General features: G+C 41.3%; 1 non-coding gene across 1 annotated transcript; it reads left to right on the plus strand.

The window, feature by feature from the left end:
• Positions 1-5,515: 5,515 nt before the first annotated feature.
• Positions 5,516-5,589, plus strand: TRNAN-GUU (transfer RNA asparagine (anticodon GUU)). Its single transcript has one exon. It is a non-coding gene; the product is annotated as a tRNA-Asn (tRNA).
• The last annotated feature ends 7,265 nt before the right edge of the window (positions 5,590-12,854 follow it).

The raw sequence follows: 12,854 nt of genomic DNA on the forward strand, positions 1-12,854 counted from the left end.
TGCTCCATGAACAGAAATGATGTCTCAGAGTCTTGGTGGAAAAGAGGTCCCTGAAGCATCTAGCCCAGGTTCTCACAAGACTCAATTAAGCATCTACTGACTGCCATTTAGCCCAAAATGTGTTAAGTATTCCGTAGTATATTTACAAATGTTTAAAACAACTTCCAACAGTAGGTTTCACTCAAAGGAAAACAGGTTATTGTAAAAAAGAAAAAAGTAGTGCAAAGAGGTATTTAAGAGTATAAAAGTCACCTAATCTCCGGTTCTCCAATTTTTTAAAAATTTTTTTAAAAGATTTTTATTAATTTATCTTAGAGGGGAAGGGAAGGAGAGAGAGAGAGAGAGAAATATCAATGTATGGTTGCCTCTCGTTCGTCCCCTGCTGGGAACTGGCCTGCAACCTAGGCAGGTGCCCTGACTAGGAATCGAACCTCGATCGTGTGGTTCGCAGGCCCGTGCTCAATCCACTGAGCTACACCAGCCAGGGATTCTCCAATTCTTTTTAAATGAAAGCATATTCATTACCAAATGGGTCACACATTGCAAAGTCACTCACACAGAAGTGGCTTACATCTTCCTCTGACACCATTTCTTCAAGGTGGGTGACAGAGTAGAGCAGAGAGGCCAGTGTGACAGTGGACCTGTGCTTGGCAAAGACCCATGTGTGCCCGTGCACTGACCTGAGTTACCACACCAAGTTACCACGCCACAGACTAGCATGCCTCTGCCCCAGAAGGAGAAGCTCCAGAACAAGAACAGCCACCTACCACCCTCTATCTGTAATTTAGGGAAACTGCTCCTGCCTTTCATCCCTGGCACCTTATAAGTACTGCTTACTACAAATGCTTGAGGAACTAATAAAACATAGTAAAGAACAAAATAAAACCACCATCCAGAGATAACCACTAAAATATTACAGAGAATTTTCCAAATACTATACATGCATACACACATACCCAAACACACACACCACATTTGGGGGCATGCCAGATGTTTCGCCTGAGAGGTCAAGGTTACAGGGGCGACCACTGGAGTCTGATCCGGATTTAAAACTGGGCCCTTCCACTTAGAAGCTCTGTAATCTGAGCAAAGTGCTACCAGCACAAACACCCTCACCCTCAAAATTAAAGTGATAGTAAGAGTATTGCATCACAGGGTTCCTACAGGCTTCAGTGAAGTGATATGTATAAAGTGTTTCCTATAGCATCACCACACAGAAAGACTGTGCAAGTAACAGTTATCATGATTACAATTCATGAATTATATATTCATGATTATATATCATGATTATAATCCACCATCTTACCTTTTAACATTTTATCATGACTATGATGTCAATTATTATTTGAAGATATTATTTTACTGATTATATGATTCTGTAGTCTACCTTTTATACTTAACACATTATTACAACTACATATTTTTTAAAGATTTTATTTATTTATTTTTTAGAGAGTGGGGAAGGGAGAGAGAAAGGCAGGGAGAGAAACATCAGTATGTGGTTGCCTCTCGCTGGGCAACCCCTATCAGGGACCTGGCCCACAACCCAGCATGTGCCCTGACTGGGAATCGAACTGGTGACCCCTTGGTTCGAAGGCCAGCACTGAATCCACTGAACCACACCAGCCAGAGCCATATTTCTAGATATTCTTTGAAATTTTTATTTTTATGCCTATATAATTAATACTCTATTTTCTAAATATATCATCTAAATAAATTCATAATATTCTCCGGTTGCTGGAGATTTAGGCTATTTCCTATCTATCACTACTGTAAATAGTCTGATGAAATACTTAAAACTTTGGTCACATCCCTGCTTACTTTTTAAGAAGACACTTCTAGCCCTGGCTGCTGTAGCTCAGTGGATTAAGCACGCACGGGCCTGTGAAGCAAAGGGTCATCGATTCAATTCCCAGTCAGGGCACATGCCTGGGTTGCAGGCCAGGTCCCCAGTAGGGGACACGTGAGAGGCAACCACACATTGATGTTTCTCTCCCACTCTTTCTCCTTCCCTTCCCCTCTCTCTAAAAGTAAATAAAATATTTTTTAAAAAACACACTTCTAACATAGAATTTCTAAAATGTTAGGGTGTAGATATCACTTAATGTTCATATTATCAAACTCTTATCCAGAAATAAAATAGCAAGTTTACTTTCATCAGTCATGTGTGGGAGTGGCTGCTATGCTCTGGATAGCATTTTAGTATTATCTCTTTTTCTGCTTTGCTATTTGGAAAAAGAAAAATTTTTATTTCACTTAACCTTGACTTTGATTACTAGTGAGGCTGAACTTTTATGATTATATTGGTCCTGTGTATATGTATTTCTTCTTTTGGGAATATTCTGTTCATGTTCCTAATTTTTTTGTTTGCTTGATTTTTTTCAGTTGAGTTGTAAAGAGGTTTTTTCATATTAATTGATAAGTGCTCCTTATATATTAACAATTTAATTTTTGTCACATTTTATTTTTCAAGCTTATTTATGGCTTACAGTTTCTATTTATTCATTGATATGGCACGTATTTATTGAGCATCTGCTGTGCGCCAGGCAGAGTTTTCGGTGCTGGGAATCCAATAGGGAGCAAAACCAACTAAAATCTTTATCCTTGGAGACCTTACACTTTAGTAGGAGCTTCCAGTTGAGAGTTTAGTTTCAATGGACAGAACCATCTGGTTCCTGGAGTGCCTGTTTTATAGTTTGATAAGTCCCTATGATTACTTAAAATATGTAATTGGCCTATTAAAACTACTGTACCCACATACATATGGAGCAAGAGGATCTCCAGAATTCAGCCTAATAGAGAAATTTAATAATATTTCCAAACAAGTATGATTGAAAGGACACCTTAGACTTTCAGATGGCTCCTGAGGCACCAAGAGCACATTTATGGTTATTTCCTATTATTCCTCCCACAAAGGTGCCTCTAAAACTTTACAACCACTTGTACATCCCACAGTCTGGGGCTGGAGAAAGGGAAATGCAGTGGGGAGGTTAATAAGAATACAGAAATTTGGGGTCCTTGCTTAGCCATCTCCAGCTGCTATAACAAAGTACCATGAACTGGGTGGCTTATAATCAACAGAAATTTATTTCTCACCGTTTGGAGGCTGGAAGTCCAAGATCAAGGTACCAGTATAGTCAGGTTCTGGTGAGCACCCTCTTCTGGGCTGCAGACTGTGGACCTCTGCAGTCTTCTTAACAAGGGCACTAACCCCATACACTAGGGCTGCACCCAAATGCCTCCCAAAGACCCACCTCCAAATACCATCAAATTGGAGATTGGATTTTAACATGTGAATTTCAGGGGGACACAAACATTCAATCCATAACAAGTCCCATAAACATAGGGGACTGTGCCAGGAAAGACTTTTGCGGACTGCTGATGCAACAAAGCCAATTTCACAAGCAATTCCTCTGTCTCAGAGGAGGCGTGGAAGAGCCATGGAATCTGCAACTGAAACAAAATTGCCTCTTCAGGAAATTGTGTGCACATGTGACTCAAGGACCAGATGAATAACTGCCCTCCAAAGCTTCAGCATTTAGAGAGAGCTCCAAAAAAAGGAAACAAAGGGAATCCTGAGTTGGCTTGAGATTCTCCTTTTGGCAGCAGAACAGGGACTCAAAATAGAAACTGAGTGGAGTTATAGAAAAATAAAGTTGTTTCTTATACATCTGGAAGCTCTCACTGTGTAAGAGGAATCACACACACACAAAAGAGATCACCATTTAAACACTGAAAAAGAAATCCTCACAGTTCTCAAGAAACTGAAAAATGCAAATGAAAAGTTCTAGTAAATTAGCATAATTTTAAGTTAACTTTTACAAATGCAGTTTGGAAAACATTATCTATTCCGATATTCCCAAGATGCAGGTCATTGATGCTTTCTTCAGAGTACCACTTACATAAATATCCCTCTCCAGCTGCAATAAACATAACCTATTCCAAATGTTGCCCTGCGCAGAGAAGCAAGTATCCCTCAAGACAACAGGATCTCTAGATGACACTCCTCAGAATATTTCTCCCTTGCACCACACATGCTACACTCTGCAGGCCTCCATGGTCCTTTCCCTCCACCCTTTATCAGGAGCTGGCCTCCATTGCTCTCAGCTTCCTCCTCACTGAAGCAGAGCTGGCTCTGGCTAGGAGGAAGGAATAAAGGAAGGATCATAGAACTCACAGATCCCAGATACGAAAGATATTCAGCAAAGATGTTTGATGTAATTAATCCTTAGGGAAATGCAAATCAAAAGTATCAGGTTCAGTTGGTTGAAGTAAGGTTGCAGGTTCAGTCCCCAGTTGGGCCATGTTTGGGAGGCAACCCATCAACCTCCTCTCTCTCTCTCTCTCTCTCCCTTCCTCTCTCTAAAAATCAATAAGTATATCCTTAGGTGAGGATTTTTTTTAAATACAGTGAGAAAACACTTCACACCCATTAGAATGGCTACTATTTATGGTGGGGAGGAGGGAAGGAGTGAGGAAGGAAGGAAGGAAGAAAGGTAAATGTGTTGTCCAGGATGTGAAGAAAAGGAAAGGAAAGCCTTGTGCACTGTAGGTGAGAATGTGAAATGGTGTAGCTGCTGTGGAAAACTGATACAGTGGTTCCTCAAAAAATTAAACTACAATTATTATATGTTGTATCATTTGTACTTACGAGTATGTACCCAAGAGTTGACAGCAAAGCCTCAAAGAGTTATTTGCACACCCATGTTCACTGTAGAATTGTGACACTAACCAAAAGCAGAAGCAACTCAAGTGTCCATGCACAGATAGATTAATGGGTAAAGAAAACGTAGTCCATCCATGCAATGGGATATGATTCAGCCTTAAAAAAAAAAAAGGAAATTTCGACACATGCTACAACATGGATGAACTTTGAGGACATTATGCCCAGCGAAGCAAAATAGTTACCAAAAAAACAGATTTGGTATGATTCCATTTATATGAAGTACCTAGAGTGGTCCAATTCATAGAGACAGAAAGTAGAATGGTGGGTCCTAGGGTTTGGGGAGGGAAATGGGGAGCTGTTAATAGGGACAGAATTTCAGTTAGGAAGTTCTAGGGGTGGATGGTGATGGTTGCACATCATTGTGAATGTACTTAATTGAAATGTGGGCTTTAAAAAACTGGATTAAAATAGTGAGAAAATGCACTAGGAGGGGCAGCGTGGGCAAGGACTTTAGAGGTGAGGAGGGTCCCTCGCAGGTCGAACTCAGTGAGGTCAGTGTGGAGCACAACCCCGTCTAGCAGCGCGAGGAACAGACAGGACCAGCGCACTGAGCCTGCACACCACCTTCCAAAGGAAAACCTGTAGCCGGAAGTGGCCCCCTTCCGGGGGGCGGGCACAGTGGGCCACTCCAGTCCCAAAGGCACCGCAGGGTGTCCGAGAGCCCGCCGGAAGACCGCTTACCCCGCCCTTCGCATGCTCTTCCGCAGGCTGGCGAGGCAACGCCCAGGGAGACTAGAGAGGTGTGGCCACGGGAATCTGTACGTATTTCAGTAAACGCTAAGAAGCAAGGTCTCTGTGGCGCAATCGGTTAGCGCGTTCGGCTGTTAACCGAAAGGTTGGTGGTTCGAGCCCACCCAGGGACGGGGTGTTGCTTTTCCTGGAACAGCGTTTTAACGCGGGCCTCCAGGAGAATTTTGATCGAATAGGAGTAAGACGCTGTCGGGTATCCAAAGACAGAGGGGTGGCATCCATCTCTCTAGTGGTAGCACTTGTCGCGTTTGCTATATTCCTACAGTGTACCAAGGGAAAATCAGCACACAGATTCAGGAAACCTGCCCAAGGCAATTCATGAACAGCCGTCACTGTAAAAGATACAAAACCATTTGCCAGTTAACAAGTGAGTGATTAAATGCCACCGGCTTCTCTGAAAATATGACACCACCAAAATGAAATGTAGCTACTCAGTACCACCTCATCCACCCAAGAGGAGGTACAGAGAACCCTGATGGGAGCACAGGCACCCTAAGAAACCATTTGCTAAATTATGGTTTGCTGCCACTTCTGTGCAACAGACATGAGCCTAGGCAAAGGCATCAATGTTTACTGCAGATTGTGACAGAATTCTACAGGACACCAAACTCAGACAAAAAGAGTATGGTTTCCCATTGAAAGGTGTGTATGGCCTATTTTCAACCCTGGTCACTCAGAAGACACTTTTCAAGCACATGATCACATAAGAGTTCGCTACAGAGATGGAGAACCACATTATGTTATGATAACAGGATAATAGAATTCATTTCTGCGGAGATAGGTCATGTGGTGGTGCTGTGTCTCTGAGATGGACTTACCATGGATAGAATTTAGAGACCTAGAAGAAGGAAGAGCTGTCTCACTAGGCTTTTAGGGAGTAATTATGGAAGTTTGGCTGATAATTACCCACTGCTGCCAAATTAGGAGCCCTAAAGGAGTGGATACAATTGACACTTACCATGGAATTCCAGGCAGAGTAACAGTTAGGCCCCCAAAATGTTCTCAGGTAAGTGGCCTTTCTGATGCTTCTCAAGATTCCAAACTTTCCACTGAAATTTAAGTATCGCTAACAGTAGAAACAGAAAAAATGAGGGGAAATTAGGTCATAAAATCATTTATACAGTTTCAATCGAGGCTAACATTTCAAGATAAAGAAGGTGTAATAAAGAAGGTGGGGATTTGGACAGCATATCCTTCTAAGCTCCTTGAGAGAATAGACCATTTTCTGTTATTAATAGTCATTTTAGGTTCCAAAGGATTTCCTTCAGATATAGCTCAAATTCTTCAGTTCAGCACACAGAGTGTTTCCTGACAGTGTTAGAGAAAACAGTTCAGAGGGAATTATATTTGAAAGGAGCAATGAGGCTCTGGGCTATGGTGGGTATCAAAAAGAAGGCATAGTTGTAATTCAAGGGAATAGGATAGAACCTAGGGACTGAAACAGAAGAGACTCTGAGGGCCGTACCTACATTTCGAGCCTTGGTGACTTAGAACTTGGTGACAACATTGCTTGATGTTGGGAATTTGGAGGGATGAGATATCTTGGCAGAGTATTTTACTTGTGACTGATTCTACACTGATTCAGGATGAAATTCATCTAGAACCTAGTCCTGGGGGTGGGGGAAGGGGAGGGAACCTCCATAAAGTTTAACTCCACTTTAAGATAAGCTTTATTTAAGATAAACTTCCTAAGAAAAAACTTATAAGGTTTATGGAGCCCCGTGAAAACCTGAATGGGAAGCTAAGGACCCTTCCCCAGAATGCACATTTTCACAGTAAGTCCGTTATTTACAGTGTCCAAGGGAGCCATAAACCGTCTGAAGCAGAATTCTTGGCCCCCAGATTCTGAAGGCCCAGCTTTGTATTTTATTTATTCAATCTGTATTCCAACTACTGATAAAGGTCATAAAGTGTGTGAAATACAAAATGTTTAGCTATGGAAAAATTACTAAACTGAAGATTTTAAGGTAATGGTATTGACAAGTCACAAAGAGAAACAAATTAAGTAGATATAATACAGAACCTGATACAAAAAAAAAAATTTTCTTGAGGTTTTTACACCTAATGCTTGTCACAATCTGGAATGACTGGACATGAAGGACTTTAATATATCAATCTATTCAGGGTCACTGCCATCAGGGTTTACAGCACTGGCAAATACCAATTTGTATTTCTTCCTTACAACTTACTTAATGGCACCCAGCGAACTCTCATGTTTTAGTTAGCTACTCATAGGAATTGAGCTGATTTTCATTACTTTTTTTAAGCAAAACAAAACAACAAAAATTATTGTCTCACAAAGATGATTCCAACTGTGGTAGGCAGTTAGACAGACATGAGCAGAGCAAGAATGATGGGCCAGGTACAGGTCATGTGCATAACTGGGAAAACCAAGATATGCCCCCGGGTAAGGTTTCCTCCCCTAACATATCACTGGTCACAAGGTTTAGACCCCCTGACCTTTCCTTCCTAGAGATAACATCTAGGCCTCAGCTGTATTTCAGCTCTGGTCAAAACCAGAGTGGGCGATGGCCAGGACCAGCTGCACTGACTAATGACCCCCTGCCCTGGCTCCAATTAATCAGCAGAGAGCACAACCCTGAAAGGACACACCTGGAAACTGATAATACTCTATTTAAATTCTCCCAACATCATCCCTAAGCTCTCCACCCTTAAAAACTTTTAGGACCCAGCACAGCCTCCTTCCTCCCTCCAGGGAGCATGCTCATGTCTTGACCCCCAACCCCCACCCTGAAAGTTACCATTATTTTCCCCTCTCCTGAGCTTCAAAGGCCCTTCTTTTGCCTCTGTAACTTGTTTCCTGAGCCTATTCCTTCTGCCATTCACTTCTACCTCTGTGACATTCTAAATAAATTTTCTCTTATAGTTTGAGTCTTGACTCTGAATTCTTTCCTAGCCAGAACTCCCGTTCCAAGGTTGCTGAACCAGGTCCAGTCTGACCCCACCGGTGAAGCACCTGCTGTGGCTCTCTCCCCGTCGCCAACAAAACTAGTTTTCCCAAATGAGTCAATCAAATACACACTTTAAAATAAGAAATTCTCCAACTACAATAGTAATAAACTGAGAAGTAGATTATCATACATTATCACATGCATGTATGAGCATACTGATAGTTTATTTATACTTAATCACACAATATATTCACTTATACTAGAATATAGGCTGGCCTGATCATTGCCATTCATTTATAGTACTTATTGTTTAAGTGCTACATAGGTGAAAACCAACAATGGTTGAGACTTAATATAGAATTTCTTCATTAATTACTAAGCATGTGGATTCTTTACAGTAACAACAAGTACCATGACCAGAGGAACTCAGCTTACAATGGCAAACATTTTGCCATCTGCTGAAAAGGACTGTTTTATTTAGGACTCGGGGAGCATGACCTATCAGCTGGGTTGCAGAGACACTTGAACCTCCTAGCTTGCACACTTAGGTAAACTTTGCCTCCAAACCCAGTGAGACAGTTATAATAAAGGAAAAGCTGGCAAGAAGGGTGCTTTCCCAAGATAGTAAGCACCTGCAGTAACGGAACAAAATGCATTTTTACTATGTCATTTGCAGTATTTCACAGGAGTTCCTGTTCTGTTGATTTCTTGCTTCTGTGGTTATAAAAGATTTTATTTATTTATTTTTAGACAGAGAAGGAAGGAAGGGAGAGAGGGAGAGAAGCATCAATGTGTGGTTGCCTCTTGAGTGCCCTCTACCGGGACCCTGGCCCACAACCCAGGTATGTACCCTTGATTGGGAATTGAACTGGCGACCCTTTTGTTCCCAGGCCAGCACTCAATCCACTGAGCCACACAAGCCAGGGCTAATCTGATTGTTTTAAACTTCTCCAAGACCAGATTTGTCATGTCTTTAGCCCTTTTGCTATTTTGCAGAAATTAATAAGCACCTTTTCATGGATCTCATTTACTAAGAAGCATCCTGGTGTGCCTTACAGCCCCACTTGCCTGTTCCTGTAGCTTCCTGAAGGTACACTAGTGGGGAAAAGGGGTGTGGAGCTCCTGGTGGTGAAAAGGGGACAAAGGCCAGAAAGACAGTCACAGATAATCTCACCAAACAGCCTGTGGCAGGAACAACCCATAGGAGGTGGCTATGGAAACTGCTCAGTATGAAATCATTAGTTTAATGTCACTTCTTTGGGATGTTCCTCTAATCCACCAGATTGATTCCACTTTTGTTCTCCAAACTCTAATTTTGGAGAAGCCAGTCCATTTGGTGTTGTTTGCATTTGCAGTACATAGCAAAACTAAGTTAACTAAATGTAATGCTGTAATTATTTTGAAATATATGCAAATCAAACAATTATTTAGGACACAGTAAACTATATAGGATGTATGTCAGTTATATCTAAATAAAAGTAGAAGACAAAACAAACAAAACTCTTATAAATTGTATCTTTCACTTTTCATACACTTTCTCTTACTTGCAGAGGATGTAAATGTGATAATGTAACTGGAAAAAAATTAGCTAAAATTTAATAGACTTTCCTCCTAGCCTTTTTTTTCTTCTGGAAAATTGGTATTTACACTGTTTAATTGCTATTATAGAATTGCTTACTAAATTTTTTCCCACATAACCTCAACCTACAAGAGGAATTTAATATTTGTCAATAAATTTATTAACATGAAAAATATGTGAATGGTATATGTTCAATGGTTAAAGAACAGTGAGTTGATTCAATAAATGGTATTTGAACAAACTTACTAATGGGGAAAAAAAGAAACCTCAACAGAACACATCAAAATATATTCCAAAAGAATTAAAAGGTTTTTGACCAAAAAGAGGGTGGGGGAGGGGAAAAGGAAAGAAACCTAGCTTCATTAGAAGATATATTTATACATTTGGGGGTAGAAATGACCTTGCTAAAACATAATACCAAAGGGAAAAAAATAATGTAAACTTCAGTCAAATCACAAAAATGATGGTCAGATGAAAACCCAATTGCCACATGACAAAGAAAGGTTTAATACCCTTATACTTAAAGAGTGGATGTAAATTAGTAAGACTCCTATTCAGCCACTGATGGTCTGAAGAGCAGCCTACATGCTCCTCGTGTTCCCTGTTCAGAGAGCTAGTTCAGACCCCGTCCCGAGTGGGGTGCTGTATTAGAACTGGTCAACTGCCCAATCTCCTCTTCCCAAGACCTCATCCTAACCTGTGTTCTTGTTTATTTCTGTCATCCTATGAACTCTAAGCCTCTTGGGACCTTAAACTCTAGATCTGATCTCTCCCACTCCTATCCAACACTTTAGTCCTCCACAGTGCTCTCCAGTATATATGACAGGACCTCCTATATCCTCTTCTGTGAAAACAATGTTTTCACAGAATATCTGTGAAAAATCTGTGCAATTCATAGGATATCTGAATATCCCCTGAAGAAACAGCTTCCAATACAGTCCTGCCTTCCTGGTTCCCTGGTGCTATTTCAACCATTCCTCTGTCTTTCTTATAACCCTCCAGTGCCCCTGTGGAGAGCAGGACCAATAAAATGTCATTGACAAAAATGACTGAGATAACAAAGTATATAAAACAAAGTGGAGTCACTTATGTCAACTAAAATGGCTGTCAGCCATGACACTTTGGTTCAAGAGGAAAATTACGTAAGTCAGAGTAAACACATCTGGCCAGGAGAGACACACTTAAGATATCTGCACATGTGTCAGAGTAGCCATGTCTGCAGAGTGGGAATGAACATAGACAGGCTCCTGGGGGAATTCCACACTTGATATCAGGGGTGCCAAGGCATTTATCAAAGATACCTGAAGGGTGGAGCATCCCACTTTCAAGGCAGAACTGAGGCAGGTTCCAGACCACTACTGAGACAGCCCAGCTCCACACACCAGAGCGCTGCTCCATGCCATGCTGATGAACCTTGGTATCGGCTGCTGGAGCCTCTGTCCTGATGCCCACCTGGCTCTAGAGATCCTTCCTTAAAAAACACTGAAAACTCCCCTGCCCACTGTGCTGTCTCCCGGACCTGCAGACAGAGACTCTGGGACTGGGGTTGTCATCCCCCATTGATTGCTCTCTGTGTGTATTACATTTCTCTTAGACTGTTAGAGTGTGAGCAGGATGTTAATGTGTGTTGATGTTCTACTCTGAGTGAACCTGCATTCTATAAGAGCTAAGTATAGGTACTGCGTGTGGTTCTTGTCCATTCCGGGGTGCCAGGCTGCTCAGCAGGCAGCTATCTGAGCAGTTGCCTAGCTGACTTACAGGAAAGACTATGTCAGAAACATATGCATATGACAGACTTTGAAGCACAAACCATTACATTGAACCATCCATACTGCTCCTTTTTTAAATTTTTATTTTTATTTAATTCTTGTTCAAGTAGTTTTCTGTCTTATATTCCCAGCCCTGCCCCCCCAGTGATCCCCACCTCCTTCCCATTTCCGCCCCCCACCTTAGTTATTGTCCATGTGTCCTTTATACTTGTTCATGTGAGTCCATCCCCTTTTCCCCTATTATTCTCTCCCCTCTCCCCTCTGGACCCTGTCAGCCTGCTCCGTATTTGAGTGTCATTGGTCATATTTTGCTTGCTTGTTTGTTTTGTTGTTTAGATTCCTGTTAATGGTGATATCATATGGTATTTGTCTTTCACCACCTGTCTTATTTCACTCAGCATAATGCTTTCCAGTTCCATCCATGATGTTGCAAAGGGTAGGAGTTCCTTCTTCCTTTCTGCAGCAGATAATTCCATTGTGTAAATGTACCATAGCTTTTTGATCTAGTCTTTTACTGATGGGCATCTAGGTTGCCTCCAACTCATGGCTATCATAAATTGTGCTGCTATGAACATTGGGGTACATAGGTTCTTTTGGATTGGTGTTTCGGGGATCTTAGGATATACTCCTAATAGTGGAATTGCTAGGTCAAAAGGCACATCCATCCATTTTTAGTTTTCTTAGAAAGTTCCATTCTGTTTTCCATAGTGGTTGTACCAGTCTGCAATCCCACCAACAGTGAACTAGGGTCCCCTTTTCCCCACAACCTCTCCAGCACTTGTTGTTTGTTTCTTTGTTTATGATAGCCATTCTGACTGGTGTAAAGTGGTATCTCATTGTGGTTTTAATTTGCATCTCTCTGATAACTAGCGATATTGAGCATCTTTTCATGTGTCTCTGGATCCTCTGTATGTCCTCCTTGGAGAAATGTCTGTTCAAGTCCTTTGCCTATTTTTTAATTGGGTTGCTCGTCTTCTTTGAGTGGAGTTGAGTGAGTTCTTTGTATATTTTGGAGATTAAACCCTTATCTGAGGTATCATTGGCAAATATGTTTTCCCAAGCTGTTGCTTCTCTTTTTATCTTGATACTGTTTTCCTTAGCCATGCAGAAGCTTTTAA

The sequence above is a fragment of the Sturnira hondurensis genome, unplaced genomic scaffold, assembly GCF_014824575.4.
Source record: "Sturnira hondurensis isolate 20B ecotype Veracruz unplaced genomic scaffold, ASM1482457v3 Scaffold0022910, whole genome shotgun sequence".
Classification (NCBI taxonomy): domain Eukaryota; kingdom Metazoa; phylum Chordata; class Mammalia; order Chiroptera; family Phyllostomidae; genus Sturnira; species Sturnira hondurensis.